The sequence below is a fragment of the Solanum dulcamara genome, chromosome 3, assembly GCF_947179165.1.
Source record: "Solanum dulcamara chromosome 3, daSolDulc1.2, whole genome shotgun sequence".
NCBI lineage: Eukaryota > Viridiplantae > Streptophyta > Magnoliopsida > Solanales > Solanaceae > Solanum > Solanum dulcamara.
Window position 1 is genome coordinate 64,758,433 of NC_077239.1, and position 20,570 is coordinate 64,779,002.

A 20,570-nucleotide genomic window follows, 5' to 3' on the forward strand; every position below is an offset into this window, starting at 1 on the left:
TCAATACATCATGTCTCAATTTCGAATACATCACTCAACGTCCTGATACATCATGTATGTCCGGATACATCACATAAAGTGATATATCCGATCAATACATCGCATAAAGTGATATATCCGAAAATAAGAGAGATTAAATATTTTTATAATTTTTTCAAATTGTAAAGAATTTTAAAGGATATAATAAAATAAATTATATATTTAGATAATTTTTTCTTTATTTTAGGAGCCCTCTGCTTCGAAATAAATGAGTTTCTAGGTGTTACACAATCCTTAAGAAAAGTTAGTTAATAATTAATATTACATAAAGAATATTATCAAATATTACTCTTTGCTTCTTCCCAAACTCTTTCTAAAGTTAAAAGATAATTGAAAATTTCATTAAAAAAAGGGTAATTTGAAGAAAAACTAATAATATATCTTTGAGCTTTCAAAAATTCATTTAATTTGAACCACTAAAAAATTGTCAGAAATTCATTTATTTTGGATCGAGGATAAGATGTAGATCAACCTTTCAAAATTATTCATTATTTTGTCATTTGTAATATGAAAATAAAATTTTAATTAATACTTTCATCTAAGCCAAATTCAAATTTTATGAGTCGGATACAATAAGACCAACTTATCATGAGTCACTTGATTTCATCTCTCTCTAAAGAAATGTTACACTCCGATTTTTTGAAATGTCAAAATTAACCCATATTCTTCGTGGAAAGAATAAAAGTGATTAATAAGTTAAGAAGGATGTGGTATGACATATTTCAATAGTCTTGAGAAGGTATTAGCCACTGGTGACCATACTTTCATAAAAGCATCATTGGGCGGTGGTTCCTCTCCTTCCTCTTGAACCTCGAACAAAAAATCGATCTCGCCCGCTAATACAACTGGCTTACTTTTCATATGTATGTGGAGGGAACCTGGCGTTAAGCACTGGGACCAAACTAACAAGGACCCAGAAAAGGAGGATGCCGAGGAAGAAGGTAATGGAATTGAAAATACAGACTGAAGCAGAGAAGAAACAGAATGTTGGTCTAATGGTAAAATACCCAGCAGAAGGTAAGGCTGGGAAAGACCACACGTTTAGAGTCAGAGTCCATCCATGGATATTCTAGTCTTGATCCTCAAGTGTGTGTACCTGCAAATAGAAGAAAATGAACAGGTGGTTAGTCTGATTCACATTCAAAAGTTAGGGCCCTCGTAGTTCAAAAGGAGTGCCTTCCTTGACTGCAATCTAGAAGAACTGGCGATTTTGGCTCTTTCCGGAACGCATCAAATCAACTGCTTTCATTTTCTTTGAGACTGACCCTCTTCTAGGCGAAAAGGGGAAGGAGCTTTCCAATCGATCACACACATGTAAATCAACCTATCATATCGACGAGATACAACAAGAAGAAAATTAACAGACTATGAAAAAGAATTTCTTCGGTCGTATCTCAAGTTTCAAAGTCAAACAAGTTGAAAAACAAAGGTTGATGAAAGTTATCGTAAGTTTCATTTTCATTTTTTTTTGAAATTTAGGTTAAATGTCTCGGAGCTTTTCTCCTAATCAATAAAGATTTAGAAGGTCAATGACCTATCAAATCAAAGGTCTATGAGTCTAGTTTCTAACGTATCGTTGGTTCATACGACTTTTGAATAGAGCGATATTTGTGTTTTTGTAAGACTACACAAGCATGCACGTCAAAGTGGGCCCCTATCCCCTATGTCGGTTTAGCTTTATATGTTCAAGCCTCGTTTTAACTCATAAAAATCAGAAAAAATTCATATAAAATCAAAGGAAAAGTCCTAAATTCTCCATGGATATTGATTCTTTCAACTCAAAAGTTTAACGGAAGTCGCTCTGCATAGTGGCCTCGTCATTTTGGTATAATTTGCCCCATCGATCTCGTGACTTATATTCATAGGTGTTGTGGCAGCGAGATAACAGGTGTTTATTGAGTATTTGGAAGTACCTATGGATATATATTGGAAATGTAAGGATCTCGTACACTTATCTATTTGTCGAATCGAAATTCTAAGCTTCTAGTTACAAAAGTTGTAGTTGTTGATGACTTTTAGTAGTTTCTTGTTGATTTTGGATTCAGTTGTTGATACTTCAAAGAGGTAGATTGTTTAGATGGGTATTTCAAATGTTTTTCAATGAAATCATTCCCCTATGACCCTCCTTCATAATCCTATGTTCTAGTGTCGTTTTTTATAAATTTTTGAGCTATGAAGTAGTGTTTTGGATATTGTTGCCTCGGGCAGCCCCTTTGTCTTATTAAATTGAGTTATTATTGTTGTATATTAATGATATTAAGGTGTTAGAGGGACTGGGGGTTGGTTTTCTTCTTATCGAAGTCATGGAAGAAGGTTATTGGATCGAATGACGTGAAGTACACTTAGGAATAGTGCCACAAGAGCTTGTCGCTCCTTTGAGATGTGGTTAGCATATTGTTGTTGGATTTAGCTGCCGTTTATTATTGTTATTGGTCTCATTTTATGCATTGGAGTTGGTTGTCCATAAGTGTGACATTAACACTTTATGAATTGTCTATAGCTAGTTCTTGTAGAGTTGTTGATTCAAGCAATTGTTGTGTTATGATAGGTTGGTCGAGATTCTTACAGACACCTTTGAGGTTTCGGTTGAAAGGTATGTTGAGGTTATTCTCTTCTTTCGGCATGTTTCCTTAAAGTTTAGGATCTATTCAAGAAGGTTGTTGTTATCGTTGATATACTTATAGCCATGTTTATTGGTTGTTAGTTGCTCGAGTTGTTATAGGTCTCTATTGTCGGGATTCATATTCTGTTAGTAGCGGCCCTATGTTAGGCACAACTTAGAGACTATTTAAATAGGTTTATTATATCTAAATTGCTCACTTTTAGCCTATTGAATTGTTATTGTTGTCGTTGGGGCTATTGTGCTTAGTTGCAGGAATGTGATTGTTGCCTAAGAGGGTTGTGAGTTGCCTACGGGGCTATATTGATGCCTAAGAAGGCTATGTGCTGCCTACAGAGCTATGTTGTTGCTTAGGATGGCTCTGAATTACCTGCGGGGCTATATTGATGCCTAAGAAGGCTATGTGTTGACTACAGGGCTATGTTGTTTCCTAAGAGGGCTATGAGTAGACTGTGAGGCTATATTGATGCCTAAGAAGGCTATGTGCTGCCTATGGGGCTATATTTTTCCTAAGAGGGCGACGTGACTGCCTACATGGCTAGGAGACTACTGGTAGGGATATATAGATTTAATTTGCACCTTTTAGGCTTATGGGGTCGGGGTAGGTGGTCTTGTTTGTTCGTTGTACCTGTCGGTCTTATGGGGGCTTGGTTAGGTTGTTGTTTGATTATGTTTGGTATGCTTAAATTCAGGAGCATGTTAATACGCTTATCTTATTCTTGATTTCCTTACTTGATTACTTTCAATATATTATGATATCTGCTCATTTACTTTATTGTCTTTCATACTCGGTACATGATTTTGTACTGCCACCCCATTGCTTGGGGCGCTGTATTCATGCCTGCAGGTTCCGACAGACGACTCGATGGACCTCCTCAGCAGCATAATTAACTTCTATTAGGTTGGCTATCCCCTTTCATCCAGAGCTGCCAGAGTTTGCAGGTTTGTTGGCTTTTGTTATATATATTTTTGGGTAGGTCGAGGTCCTTTCCCGCCAAGCTTTACTACTCTTTGAGGCTTGCAGACTGGTGTGTTGAGTTGTGCAGCCATGTTATTAGCGATGTTGGCCTTATGCTGATTGGTTTCAGTTTGATAGCTGTTTGATATACAATTTAGAGATATACCTGTTTTTAGCTTCTGTATAGAGATCATGGTGGCTTTGACATCCCGTGTAGTGTTTATGTTTTCCTAGATACCATAGTGTCCTTGACGAATAGGCTTGTGTGCTAAATGGTTATTGCTTTATATAAATTATTCGGAGTAGCCATTTTCTTTTAGAGATGTTGACAGGGGCCTAGCCAGTCGAGGGCTTATTTTTAAGTCGAGATATACTTTTTTATTTTCTTGACAGTGTCTAGGTTCCATGAGCCATTAGCAAGTGGTTCGACAGGGCTAGCTCAGGCTTAAGTTTTGACATTAGGTACCAGTTGCACCCTTCAAATTTGGGGTGTGAAAAACTTGGTAACAGAGCCATGTCGTATCTTAGGGAGTATGTAAACCGCATCTAGTAGAATCTTATTTATAAATGTATTATGCGCCACATTTTATAAGCAGGAAGCTACAGGGCATGTTAGAATGGTTACACTTTTTTTTACTCAAATTGTGCATTTTATGTACTAATGCATATTTTTTGCCTACATTATAGCATAATGTAGGATCAGACAATCATCATGCACCTCCCACTCGTAGATAGAGTTGAGCTTTACTTTCTTATAGTTGGTGAATCATCATGCTTTGAGGACAAGACTTTTATCTTTTTATCATTTGTATGGATTTTATATGTTGTCACGGGTGAGCTAGGATCTTATCTTATGCCCCTATCTAGTTTAGTATAGGCTTATTGGATGTCATGGAGTCTATGTTATCTTTTCATTTCGAGTTTGAGACTTGTTCTCTACTATTGAGGCTTTCCATGTTGAGACTTTATTTCTGCATCTATGTTTTAGCTTTATTGCTTTCCTTCATATATGCTTATGAATGTTATGTTAAGAGGTTTTGTTGGAGTCCTCTGGGATTTCGATCATCATGTCACACCTAGGGCCTATCTTAGGTTGTGACAAACTTGGTATCAGAGTATAAGGTTTAAAGTGTTTTAGAGATTCTAACGTGCCGCATCAAGTAAAGTCTTGTTCATTAGTGTGAAGCACGCTGTTATGCCCTATTTTTAACCGAGGTTAGATATAAAGCACAACATATGGACTCTGAAAAAGATTAATTATTGTATGGAGTCGCCACCTAATTTATTTAGGAAAATAAGGAAAAACCTATTTGATGCATGACCTGTATGACTCACGTTTCAATCTGCGAAAAATTAATTTAAATTCTAGGTAAGGGTTTACATTATTCCAAAGGGAAGGTGTTAGGCATCCTTCGAAATCCACAAAATGTGGTACCTAGCTAGACTTAATTCATCAAAAAGGGAGGAGATAAAATTATTATTTGCAAGTATAACAAACATATATATAAAAATATATACACTAAAATTGTATAAGAATATATATATAAAAAAAAAGTATGTACTAAGTAAGTAAAGTATATTATCATCAATTATGTGTAGAAAAATATGAGAAAAGTATATATATATATAAAAAAGGTAATTTTTATGCAATATTAAAAGAATAGCCCTTTATTCATATGAACAAAGAACTCTTTTATCATATGAAAAGAAAAATAATTTCGAATATCATTTGCAGAAAATATCTCCGAATACATGTACAGACACTTGGTAAAATATTAATAATGAATAAATTATTATCAAAATTATTTTAAAATATGTGTGTATATATAATACAAAAAATAGAATTATATTTTATAGTAAGCTCAGAGGCGTAACTGTAATAAGTGTTACATCCCTATTAGAACGTCATGGGAATCCGTAAAAAATCAATTCAATTGTTCAAAAGAGATTTTAAAAGAAAATAGTTTAACTTAAGGAGTCACCATAATTTTAGAATAATTAGAAACCATTCAATTATTTAAAAATGTCTACAAATTCAATGGATCCTAAGTAAGGGGTTCAAGTTATTTCAAAGGGAAGGTATCAGCATCCTTCGAAATCCACAACTGCAGGTCCCAGCTAAACTCAGCTTTTAAATTGAGGAGATGAAAATATTTCTCAAATATGTAATAAAATATACATAAAGAATAAATTAAAATAATAATATAAGAAACGGTCTAATGTTTGCCTAACGTCAATAATATACACAATAATAAATTAAACATATTATTCGAACTTAATTCGAATAGCTTTCTCAGGAAGTAATTCTGAGTACCTGTAAAAGACTTAATAGAAGTGTTAGTAAGGAATAAATATGATGATGATGATGATAATAATAATAATAATAATAATAACTAAAAATAAAATCCGTCTTATAAACATGGAAGGCCTTGGAAATCGACGGTAATTTTTTCATCGACCTATTTCAACTTATAACATATAATATATAATATAAACTTAAATTAAATTTCCGTCTTTTAAAATGGAGAGGCCTCGAAAACCGACGGAGAGATTTTTTCATTGGCCAATGCTTGCAATATATTTCCAATCATAAAATTGCATGAAACAAACGAAAGACAATGACGTATTAACTAATAAGATGCAACAAGTGAATAATACCAGTCATAACAAACTAATAATAACAGCTAAATAATATAGCAACACGAGTCTAGCACTATTACAAAAATGAATGAGACCAACTTTAATAAATCATATGTAAACAAAAATAGAATCAGCAATATAAGTAAAGTAAACAACATCAAACAACCAACCCAAAAAAGTAAAATGATTAAGGAAATATAAATAACAATAAACAAATAATTGAATGAAGAATATCCGGATCACTGGAAAATGCAAACATAATCCGTAAAAAATTAAAATAACCATAAAGTTAATAAAACATAGAAAAACAGTAACCAAATTAAAATTGCGCAACTTAAAAAATGAAATCACTAAAAAATAAATCAAAGTAGCAAGTTTATGTATGAAACAATAAATAATTCGTGAGAAGAAAATGGTCACAATAACGAAGTTATGAACACCCATTTACAGAATCATCAAACCAAGTCAAATAACAGAACCAAGTATTAAAACTATAGTCAAAAGTTTTGCCAAAATTTCAACTTCTCCAATAAAATTTATAAATAGTCAACAAATATATATATATATATATATATATATATATATATATATATATATATATTAGCAAAAATAGCAACAACCATTGAAAGACAAAGTAAAATAAAATGACAATTTGACTATTTCAACTTACAAAATATAATATATAATTTATATTAGCCACTTTTAGTTTATTCAACAAGTTAACCTATGAAACCAAAACACCTAATCAAAGAGAAGCAAAAATGTAAATAACAATAATAACAATAATATAAAGGAAAAGTCTAAGAAAAACATAACAGTGAAGTATTTTATTTTATTTTTTATTGTTGGAAGGATCTTAATATGTATAACTAAATATTGCTAATACATAACAATGAAGTACTATGATAACACAATTAATGATAATAATAATGAGCAAGAAAGCTTGGTAATGAAAAGAATAAAGATAATAAACAAAATTAATTATAGCTGAAGCAACATGAAGCTTTTATCGGGGCAAATCTTCAAACACAAACTATATAGAGTTATGACACAGTCATTAATAAGAAGGATAGGTGGTCAGGCTACTAAAAAATTAAGTAAAATCAATGGAAAACCACAATAACACAAAAATCCGCCAAGAACCTAAGCAACAGTGATAATAGAAGTACCAAAACGTAAAGAAAGAGCGAAGTTCACCGGAAAACTACATTAGAAATGGAAAAATATATAAATAACGATGACCGGAGTTTGAACTCCTCCAGTCAGATCTGAAATACAGAGAATAAAATAAAACAAAATAGCGAAAGATAAAAATATAGAAAAATACCATTTGCTGGAGTTGGAGTTGTTGTGTTGTTCTAGTTACTGCTTAGCGGAGGCTTTGGAGCTTGAAGCTCGCAGTGGTTGTCGATTTGCAGAGCTTCACCGAAGTTCATGGTGTGGGTTCTGTTGTTATTGCTGTTATGGAGCCCGGTTCATCGGAGCTTGGAGCTCCTCGCCGGAGCTACTGGTTTCAGCGAACAAAGGGAAATGGGGGGTGTTTGGTCTAGATTGTTCTCTCAACTGAGTGTATGCGGCAGTTTCCCTTCTTTTTTTTTTTTTTTTGAAGATGGAGAAATATAGGGGTGGCAGCTTCTCCTCCAAAGGGAGAACAAGAAACTTTTTTTTTCGGGTTGCCCTAATTGACTTCTTTATACTACTCATTCCAAAAGATTTATCAAGAATAATAAAAAAAATTACTCACTTTATAAAATTATGAGCCTAAAATATGGGCTAGTTAAATATCCAGATAATCTAATATTTATCTAGGCTTCAACATGATTTCTTAGACAATGTTTAAAAATACTAAAATAAATAGAAAACAAATGTAATTAATGACACATATAAAGACATAATTTATAGAAAAATAATGATTTAACAAAATAAGACAATATTCAAAAATTTAACAAACTATGATAAAAATATTAATAATTAAAATTGACTAAGGTTCAAAATAAATCAATGAAAAAAATTTAATATTTTAAAATTAAGAATAATTATCGATAAATTATTCTAAAATTAAAAAAATGGAAATATTTAAAGATTTAAAAACTTAAAAGTATTAATTTTTAAAAAAATCAGGCCAAAATTGGGTGTCAACACACGCCACATCTATGAATAGGAGGTTATGAGGCTTCTTAGAAAAAACATCACTTCTTTCATGATCTTATCGTGTGATAGAGTTGAAGTCTATAGGGATTCCTTCTAACTCGTGTCCTATGCATTTCAAAATATATCTCATCAAGAAGAGAGCTATCAAAAGATTGATCAAGATGGTAACCCTTTTCAAGTGTCAATATCTCTAATGCAGAATTTTGTGATGATATCTTTTTATTGGCTCGGATGGTGACCATTTTATTGAACTAACAAATAGTAACTCATGTGAGCACAAAGTCTAAGAAGAGGAAATGGATGAGCAAAAGGAATGTTAGGAGAGAAAATGACTTTAACCATCATAGAATGTCAAATAGGGAAACATCTAGCTAGTATTCAAGGAAGAGTGATGGAAAGGAAAAATCATACTCCTTGTGCTACTAGTGTGGTAAGAATCATTTAGGGGAGTGCTTGGCCGGTACAAAAAGTTGATATGGTTGTGGCGAGAGTGGACATAAGAAGAGGGACTTTTCAGTGGCTTCTAGGAAGGGAAGGGAGATTCGTCAGCAGGTTGAGCCTAGTGATTCTTCAGATTGCCTGACCTAGCAGGGTACTTCATCCAATATGTTGAAAGTCTTTGACTTTGATGTTTATGAATTGTTAGATCTGGATGCTTCTCTATCATTTCTTACTGCATATCTTGCTATGAAATTCATTGTTAGTTCTGAGATCTTGTTAGAGCCTTTTCCAATCTATACTCCTATTGGTTATTCAGTTATGGCTAAAAGAGTCTATTGAAATTGCCCAGTTTCAATTTTCCATAGAATCACCTCAGTTGATCTTATAGAACTTGATATGACTGATTTTGATGTGATTTTTGGTATGAATTAGATTCATGCATGTTATGCCTATATATGTTGTAGGATCTATGTGGTTAAGTTTCAATTCTTTAATGAGCTAGTCTTAGAATGGAAAGGTAGTAATTCCATGTTTAAAGGTCAATTTATCTCGTGCCTTAAAGCTCGAAAAATAATTTCTAAGGGTTGTATCTATCATCTAGTCCAGGTTAGAAATACAAATTCTGAAGCTTCTACTCTTGAGTCAGTTTTGGTGGTTAATGAGCTTTCGGAAGTTTTCCCCGATGACCTCCTAGGTATCCCTCTCGAAAGGGAAATAGACTTTGGTATCGATCTTCTCCCCGATTACCAACCTATCTTTATTCCTCCTTATCAAATAGCCCCAATGGAATTGAAAGAGTTAAAGGATCAGTTGAAAGATTTATTGGATAAGGTTTTCATTAGACCGAGTATCTCTCCATGGGGTGCTCTGGTTCTCTTTGTTAGGAAAAAGGATGGTTCTCTCTGTATGTGTATTGACTATTGATAATTAAACAAGGTCACAATAAAAAATAAGTATCCCATTCCAAGGATTGATGACTTTTTCGATCAACTTCAAGGACTAAGCTACTTTTATAAAATTGATCTTCGATTGGGTTATAATCAACTCTGAGTAAGGGAATATGACATTATGAAGATGACTTTTAGAACTCGGTATGGTCACTTTGAAGGTATTATGATTGATCCTAAGAAGATCGAAGCGGTTAAGAATTGGCCTGGACCTTTTTCTCCTTCTGATATTCAAAGTTTCTTGGGCTTAGTTGGCTATTAAAGACGGGTTGTGGAAGGTTTCTCATCCATTACATCGCCCTTGACTACTTTGATTTAAAAGAAGGTGAAATTACAATGGTTCGAGGAATGTGAGAAAATCTTTCAAGAGTTGAATGATAGGCTTACTTTCATTTGGTGCTGACTTTTTTGGAAGGTTTCGATGGATTCATTGGTTATTGTGATGCTTCTAGAGTTGGTCTTAGTTGTGTTCTAATGCAAAATGGTAAAGTGATATTCTATGATTCTAGGCAACTCAAGGTGTATGAAAATAACTATCTGTCTCGTGACTTAGAGTTAGCGGAGGTGGTGTTTGCTTTGAAGATTTGGAGACACTACCTTTATGGTTTCCATGTTGATGTATTCACCGATCATAAGAGTCTGCAGTATGTGTTTAGTCAAAAGGATTTAAATCTTCGCCAAAGAAGATGGCTTGAGATGTTGAAGAATTAAGACATGAGTGTATTGTACCATCCAAAAAGTAAATGTGGTTGCCGACGCCCTTAGTAGGTTGTCCATGAGTTGTATTTCCCATATTTTCCATGTTCGATTGGTTGATTTCGAAAATGGTGGTATCATCATTCAAAGAGGCTCTGAATCATTTCTTATGGCGGATGTTAAGGCAAAACAAGATAATGATCCTACTTTGGTTGAGTTTGAAGAAAGTGGTTGCCGAAAAATCCATTGAGGCTTTTTTCTAGGAGGGATATGGTGTTTTAAGATATCAAGGACAATTGTGTGTTCCCAATGTTGATGGCTTGAGGGAAATAATATTATTTGAAGCTCATAGCTCACGGTACTCTATTCATCTGGTTCCACAAAGACATATCATGATTTGAGGAAAGTGTATGGGTCGAATGCCATGAAGAGGGATATTGCAGAATTTATGGAAAAATATTCTAATTGTAAACAAGTGAAGGTTAAGCATAAAAAATAGGAGGTTTGACTCAAGATTTTAAAATTCCTACTTAGAAGTGGGAAGCCTTGAATATGGACTTCATTACAGGTTTGCCTCGTACACATAGGCAACATGATTTGATTTGAGTGATCGTTGACTGAATGACTAAGTTAGCTCATTTTCTTTATGTTAAGACTTCTTATTTATCTAAGGACTATGCTAGATTGTATATCCGGGAGTTTATTAAGCTTCATGGTTTCCCACTATCTATCATTTGGGACCAAGGTACTCAGTTTACATCTCAGTTTTGGAGATCTTTCCACAAGGGTCTTGGTACTCAAGTTAAGCTTAGTACAACTTTTCACCCAGATAGATGGTCAGGCCGAGTGTACTATTAAGACCTTGACTTTAAAGGTAACTGGTATGATCATTTGCCATTGATCGAGTTCGCTTATAATAACAGTTACCATTCCAGCATTCAGATGGCTCCATTTGAGGCCTTATATTGTAGGATCTGTAGGTATCCTAATGGTTGGTTTGAAGTTGGTGAAGTTGCCTTGATAGGACCCGACTTAGTGCACGAGTCTATAGAAAAGGGGAGATTGATTAGAGAAAGGTTGAAGACTTCCATAGTCGACAAAAGTCCTATTCAGATGTGATGAGAAAGGAACTGAAATTTGAGGTTAATAATGGGTTTGATGTGTTTTGGCAAGAAAAGGAAGCTTAATCCCCGATATGTAGGCCTATATCAGATTTTAAAGCAGATTGGCAAGGTGGCATATGAGTTGGATTTGCCTTCGGAGTTGGCATCGGTGCATCTGGTGTTCCATATGTCTTTGTTAAGGAAGTTTATTGGTGATCCTAACTCTACAATGTTGTTATGAAAGACAGTCTTCCCTATGAGGAAGTTCTAGTTGAGATCCTAGACCAGTAAGTTATAAAGTTGAGGAACAAGGAAATAGCTTCAGTTAAGGTTATAGAGAGACCAAGAGGTTGAAGGTGCTACATGGGAAGCCAAAGCTAATATGATCTCACAATATCCTTATCTCTTTCCTTCCATTCCTAGCTGAGGTATTGTGTTCTTTCATGATCTGGTCTATTCAAACCATATGTTTCAGTCGTTCTCATATTTTCATATGCATTCATATTCACGAAATAAGTTTTAAAGTCATGTTTTAGCTTGAGAATGAATATTCCATATTTTATGCATTTTTCGATATGTTTGGCATTCATGTTGGGCTTTTATGTCTCTTTCCTTTCTATTCTTGGTAGTTTGAGTCCCATTCGAGGAAGAATGTTCCTAAGGGGGAGATTGTAAGATTTCAGAAGTTGGAAAGATGGAAAACAAAGTTCAAAAAGAGAAACATTAGAAATTGTGGCTTTTTTGACACCAAGTGAACTTTATGGAGTCATTCACGGGTCATAAAGGAGACCATAGGCCATGAAGAGGCATCGTGATCCAGCCTGGTGCAAATTGGAAATAGGGTGAGAATCACAAGGGCTACCACGACCCATGGTGGGCACCACAGGTCGTGGTGTCCTTCTTGGAAGTCACCCCTCAAACCCATGCCCAATTCCCCTTACCACAACGACCACCATAGGCCGTAGAGGGCGTCATGGACCATGGTGGCCCTTCCGTGTAGTTGCTCATTTCAGTTAAGTTAATGAGTATTTTGGTATTTTCCCTACTGACTCATTAATGAATGTGGATGGTTTTAAAGGGTTTATTCTATCCTATTAACAACCCTAATCCCTCCTAACTCTCTCATTCTCACCCTAATACTCAAATTCCAAAATTTTCTCTCTAAAGTTCTCTCTTAAGGGTCTTCTTCTTCCTTAAGCTAATTCCAAGAGGAAACCAGGTCAATAATTCAATTCATTGCAATTTAGGGCATCTAAACCTTAAGGAATGTGGCAATTCATCCATGGATCTTTTCATCCATGGAGCCCCAAGGTTTTTCCAAATTCTCTTTTATGAATTCTTCTTCCAAGCCCTAGTCTTTCATGAAATTGCATTGGATCATATCAATTATAATTTATCTTATTATTATTAATCAATTTATGCAAAATTTACTTCATATTGCATGATTTTAAATTAAATTTCAATTACCCATACTATATGTTATTTTCAACTATGATTTTAAGGGTTTATGATCATGAATTTCAAAAGATTTCAATGAATGATTATGAATGATTATCAAGATTTATGAATGATTCATGAAAAGTACTGAATGATGATGAACTATGATGTTCCAATGATGTTTCAAGCAAAGTATAAAGGTTGTGATGAGTTTTTCTTACAAACTAATGATGAAGATGATGAATGAGCTACTCTTACAATTGTTTTAAAATAAGGATTGATATCTATTTTTAAATTTCCTAATGATGTTAATGACTATATTTTCATGAATTCCTTTTGGATAATGACCAAGCACCGAGAGGACTTTAAGGTGGGGTTCAATTCGGTAGCTAAAGTAGCTACCCAAGGGAATCCTAGTAGCAATATTTAGTCCCTAACTACATTGCCCGCGTAGGTTTAAAGTGTCAATATGGCGTGGCTAGTGGATCCAAAAATAGCTTAAAGTTAAAGAAATATCCCATCACAGAGTCTACATTGGCAAATAGTCTCCCCCTTCTCGATGTAGGAGTACATCGGATTCTATGTTATAGCCCATATGGTCTTAAGTGTTGGATAAGGTCCTATCCCACACAAAATTTATATGTAAATATATTTGTCCTCATGATTAGTTTTGATGTATTTACCACGTGATTATGATGTTTTAAGGTTTTCAAGGTTTTACTCATATTTTAAGATATTGGTCATGCATCTTATGTTCATATTGACTATGTCCTATTTTTATTATTCATCCTTACTTCTCACATACTTAGTGCATTCATGTATTAACGTATACTTTTTGCCTATATTATATCATATTGAGCTTTACTTTTTTATAGTTGGTGAGTCCTGATGCTTCGAGGACAAGACTTTTATCTTTTCATCATTATTATGGCTTTTATATGTTGTCATGGATGCATTAGGATCTTGTCATATGTCCTCATCTAGTTAAGTAGAGGCATTTTGGATGTCGTGGAGTCTTGTTGTCTTTTCATTTAGAGTTTGAGACTTGTTCTCTTCTATTGACACTTTCCATGTTGAGACTTTATTTTTGCATCTGTTTCTTTGCTTTATTGCTTTACTTACCTTAGTATACTCATGAATATTATGTTAAGAGACTTGGTTGAGTCCTTCTGAATTCCAATCACCATGTCACACCTAAAGCCTAGCTTGGGTCGTGACAGGCTCGCAGCAATGCATGGACCCGGAGAAGTTTAGATCAGTTGCGCCACATTATGATACATGCAATATACACATGTAAAGAGATGTCATCAGGGATCCACAATATGTGATTTTGTGTCCTAGAGGGTCAGATACAAAGGTATTTCCCATTTAGGAACAAGCAAGGTTTAAAAAAGATAGATAGATTAGCAACAGGATCATCTTCCTAATTATATATTTAGAGCGTGGTTCCAGATTTTATCAGTAGATGTCGATGCCAAGAGGGATCATCTAGTTTTGGCAGTGGCCAGAATTGCATATATGTGCTAAAGGTCATCAGGATTCATAGTCATCGCCAGATATTGTGACAGGTATATTAAGTGGTTTCTCCCAGTGTATTTATGTTTTGATAGATCCAGGTTCCACATTATCGTATGTTATCCTAATTCTCACTGGGAAGTATTTTGAGAGTAGAAGGGTAATACGATAATGCTAAAAGGTAGGTTTGTTTCCTACTTTAGAGCAATGAAATAATCACCAAAGACAATATTTACCATACAATCAGATTTTAAAATGATGATGTTGACTACAATGGCATAAGTTTGACTCTATTTTTGGTAATTATTGATATGCTAAAAAAACCAGCCCACTTTTTACCAGGCCAGACTAATTTTACAGTCAAATACTATGCATGGCGTTATATTAGAGAAATTGTTGGCCTGCACAGTATCCCAATATCTATTATATTTGATAGAGGGGCACAATTTACCGCTAAATTTTAGGAGTCTTTCTAGGAAAGACTAGGTACGTAGGTTAATATCAATATAACATTCACCCTCAGACCGATGGTCTGGCTGGGCGCATAATTCAAACACTCGAAGATATGCTATGGGCACGTGTTCTAGACCTCAAAGAAAGTTAGGACGACCATTTTCCTCTTATTGAGTTTGCATATAATAATAATTATCATTCCAACATTAGGATGACACCTTATGAGGCTTTCTATGGGAGGAAATACAAATCCTTCATTAGATGGTTCGAGGTGGGTGAGTCAGGGTTGATTGGACCTGACTTATTACAGCAGGATTAGGTTAACCTCTTCGGGAGTGGTTGTTGACTACTCAAAGCCGACATAAGTCATACTCAGATATGCGACAAATGAACTTAGAGTTTTGTGTCAATGGATGGGTATTCTTGAAAGTCTCACCTATGAAGAGTGTTATGAGATTTGGAAAGAAGGGTAAACTTAGTCCAATATTCATTGGGACATATCAGATCCTTCAAAGGGTAGGATGAGTAACTTATAGGTTAGTGTTGCCTTCGGTGCTAGAATATGTTCATATAGTTTTCCACGTATCGATGCTGAGAAAATACATAAGAGACCTTTATCGGGTTGTCCCAATTAGGGATCAAAGATGAGTTTTCCTGTGGGGAAACTCCAACTGCCATATTAGATCAGTAGGTTCGAAGATGGATGACCAAGGATGTGGCTTTTGTTAAAGTATTGTGGAGAAACAAAAATAAGGAAGAGGTGACTTGGAAAGCTGAGGATGGCATAAGGTGAGAATATCCTCATTTATTTCATACCCCAGGGTGATGGCATATCAGTTTATATTAATACAGTGAGGTATGATACCTACTAGGTCTTTATATTGCTGCCTATTAGTATTATTATTGTTGTTGTTGTTGTTGTGTTTTGCTTGCACTATTATTGTGGAGCAATCGTACTTAGCTATTTGTGTCCTCCTGTGTGACGCCTAGGTTGAAATTTTTTATGTTTCAGTTTCCAGGATAGTCACATTTACAAAAGATACTCTGCTAAACTTTCGGCAACTCCTAAGGACTTAACCACGTGGCTAAGATTTTTTCATTCGAGGATGTATGTTTCTAAGGAGGGAGGGATATAACACCCTAATTTTTTAAAATGTCATAATTAACCCGTACCCTTTTTGGAAAGACTAAAATTTATTAATAAGTTAAGAAGGATGTGGTATTACATATTTCAATTATTCAAGGGTCGTATCTAAAGTTTCGAAGTCAAACAAGTTGAAAAATAAAAGTTGGTGAAAGTTATCATCTATTTCGTTTAAATTTTTCTCTGAAATTTAGGTCAAATATCTTGGAGATTTTCTACTCATATAGAAGCATTTAGAAGGCCCCTGACCTATCAAATCTAAGGTCTATGAGTATAGTTTCCAATGTATCAAACCGGTCATTCGTACGACTTTTGAATACAGATATATATACATTTTCATATGACTATGCAAGAAGGCAAGTCTAAGTTGGCCCCTAGGTTTAGCTTTATAGAAGCTTTTCATGCTTCATTTTAACTCATAAAAATCACCAAAAATTCATATAAAATCAGAGAAAAAGTCCCTAAATTCTCCATGGATATTTATTCTTTCAACTCGAAAGTTTAACGGAAGTTGCTTTGCATAGCAACCTTATCATTTTTGTATAGTTTGCCCCATCGATCTCGTGAAATATATTCATGGGTGTTGTGGCAGTGAGATAAAAGGTGTTTATTGAGTACTTGGTAGTAATTATGGATATATATTGGCAAGGTAAGTATCTCATATACTTATCTATTTGTTGAATCGAGATACTAAGCTTCTAGTTACAAAAGTTGTAGTTGCCGATGACTTGTAGTATCTTCTTGTTGATTTTGGCTTTGGTAGTTGTTACTTCAAAGAGGAAGATTTCTAGATTAATATTTCAAAGTTTTTTTCAATGAAATCATCCCCCTACGACCCCCCCTCATAATCCTTTGCTGTAGTATCATTTTTATAGATTTTTGAGCCATGAAGTGGTGTTTTGGATATTGTTGCTCCAAAAAGCCCCTTTGTCTTATTGAATTGAGTTATTATTATTATATATTAATTATATTTTAAGGTGTTGAAGGGAATGGGGGTTGGTTTTCTTCTTATCATAGTCATGTAAGAAGGTTGTTGGATCGAATGACATAAAGTATGTTTACGAATAGTGCCTCGAGAGCTCGTCACTCCTTTGAGATGTAGTTAGCATATTGTTGTTGGATTTAGCTGCCATTTATTATTGTTATTGACCTCATTTTATGCGTTGGAGTTTGATGGTCATAAGTATGACATTAACACTTTATTAATTGTCTATGATTCATTTTCGTAGCCTTGTTAATTCATGCAATTGTTGTGTTATGATAGGTTGGTTAAGATTCATACAGAAAGCTTTAAGCCTTCAGTTGAAAGGTATGTTAAGGCTATTTCCTTCTTTTGACATGTGTTCTTAAAGCTTAGGAGATATACAAGAAGGTTGTTGTTATCGTTGATATACTCGTAGCCATGTTTGCTGGTTATTGGCTGCTTGAGTTGTTATAGTTCTCTTATGTTGGGATTCTTATTCTATTAGTAGCGGTCCTATGTTAGGCATGTTTTAGAGACTATTTGAATAGGTTACTTATTGCTCTTTAGTTTATTTCAGTGGCTAATGAGTTCCTAGACGAGCTTTTTGCTATTCCCCTAGAATGAAAGATTGATTTTGCTATCGCAACTTTATCAGATGCTTAGCTAATATCAATTCACCTATATAGAATTGCACCAGTAGAACTGAAGGAATTAAAGGACCAACTGAAAGATTTATTAGATAAAGGCTTCATCGGGCCTAGTGCATTACCATGGGGTGCACCACTATTATTTGAGCAGAAGAAAGATGGATTGTTGCAAAAGTGTATAGACTACCAAAAATTGAATAAGGTGACTAGAAAAAACAAATATTCACTACCAAAGATTAAAAAGGGCAGCCCGGTGCACTAAGGCTCCTGCTATGCGCAGGGTCCGGGGAAGGTCCTGACCACAAGGTTGTGGGGGGTTTTTAGCTCCAGGATGCCTGATGATTCTAGAAGCTTGATTCACATTTAGGGTACCACTAGGTTTGAGTTCTAGAGAGTGATATTTCAAAGATAGCCTTCAGGACTAAATATGGGAATTTCGAATGTCTTTTGGGTTGGCAAACACTCCTGCAGTATTTATGGACTTGATGAATAGTATCTTAAAGCCATTCTTAGACTTATTGTCATTGTGTTTATTATTGATATTCTGGTATATCTAGTACAAAGACCGAACATAGAGACCATGTCTGAGAAGTGCTTTAGGTATCTAATATCGGAGGTTGTATGCTAAGCTCCCAAGGTATGAGTTCTGATTGCATTATATGGACTTGTTGGTCCTCATTGTATCAAATGATGGTATGCAAGTTGACTTACAAAAGATTAAGGCCGTGAAGACTTGGCCTAGACCCACGACCACGAGTTTGTAGCTTTTTAGGATAGCAAAGTAATACATAAGATTTTTGGAAGGATTTTTTTCACTTTCAGCACACTTGACAAAGCTAACTCAAAAAGCAACTAAGTTTTAGTGGACTACAACCTACAAGCAAAGTTTCCAAGAGCAAAGAGATAGATTAACTTCAACATCGGTTCTAACCATACCATATGGTCCAAAGGGATATGCAATGTATTATGGTGCTTAAAGCATTAGGCTGGTTTGTGTTCTAGTACAACACAAAAAGGTAATTACGTATGTTTCTAGAAAGTTAAAAAAGGATGAGAAGAACTACCCTACCCATGATTTAGAGTTGGCTATATTTATCCATGCCTGAAGATTTTGAGGTATTATTTGTGTATCTTTAATGTTAATATATATACAGATCATAGGTTTCTCTAGTATGTTTTGAGATAGAAAGAGTTGAACTTGCGACAGCACTGATAGCTTGAATTATTTAAAGAATATGACATGGCTATGCTATGTTGTCCCCAGAAAGCCAATATAGTAGCGGATGCCTTTAGTCGTAAGTCCATTGATAATATATTGTATTTGGGAATGGAGAAGCAAAATATGTTTCGACAGCCCTATCAGCTAACTAGTTTGGGGCTTAGACTATTAGACTCAGATGATGCTGGAGTCATAGATCAAGAAACAACAGCATCACCTCTAGTTGTTGAGGTAAAGTCACACCAATACAACAATCTAATCTTAGAGCATATCGGAGGCAAGGCTCAACAACAGGAACCATTAGCCTTAGATTTAGCAGGAGATGGAGTCCTTAGATTCAAAGATCATCTATGTATTTCAAATAATGCAGGCTTCAACAACAGGTTTTGGAAGAGGCACACTATTCTAGTTACTCTGTTCACCCAGGATCCACTAAAGCATACAATAGATAACGAAGGATTGAGTTTGTGGCACAGTGTCCTAATTTCCAAAGATGAAGGTTGATCACCTTTGTGAAAGTGGGAGGCAATTAATATAGATTTTATTACTAGGTTACCTTATTGCTAACTTTTAGCCTATTGAATTATTATAGTTTCCCTTTAGGCTATTGTGGTTAGCTGTAGGAATGTGATTATTGCCTAAGAGGGATATGAGTTGCCTACGAGGCTATATTGATGTCTAAGAAGGCTATGTGCTGCCTACAGGGCTATATTATTGCTTATGAGGGTTATGAATTTCCTACGGGGCTATATTGATGCCTAAGAAGGCTATGTGTTACCTACGGGGCTATGTTATTTCCCAAGAGGGCTATGAGTTGACTGCGAGGCTATGTTGATGCTTATGAAGTTTATGCGTTGCCTACGGGGCTATATTGTTGCCTAAAAGGGAGATGTGACTGCCTATGGGGCTAGGGGACTTTTGATAAGGGTATATAAATTTAATTGGCACCTTCTACACTTATGGGGGCCTGGGTAGGTGGTCTTGTTTGTTTGTTGTACCTGTCGGCCTTATGGGGGCTTGGTTAGGTTATTGTGTGATTATTTTTGGCATGCTTAAATTCAGAAGCATGTCAATACGCTTAACTTATTCTTGATTTCGTTACTTGATTACTTTCAATATATTATAATGCTCATGTACTCTATTGCCTTTCATACTCGGTACATTATTTTATATTGACGCCCTATTGCTTGGGGGCACTGTATTCAAGCCTATAGGCCTCGACTAACGACTAGATAGACCTCCTTAGTAGCACAGTTGACTTCTGTTAGGTTGGCTAGGCCCTTTCATCCAGAGTTTGTAGGTTTGTTAGCTTTTGTTATATGTATTTTTGGGTAGGTCGAGGCCCTTTCCTGCCAAGCTTTACTACTCTTCAAGGCTTGCAGACTAGTGTGTTGAATTGTGTATCCACGTTATTGGCCATATTGTCCTTGTGTACTGATTAGCTTCAATTTGATAGTTGCAATTTAGATATATACCTTTTTTCAGCTTCTGCATAGAGATCATGATAGCTTTGACAACCTATATAGCGTTTATGTTGTTACACCCTACATTTTTTAAATTCAAAATGTCTCTTAAGTTCCTTCGACATTATCATGT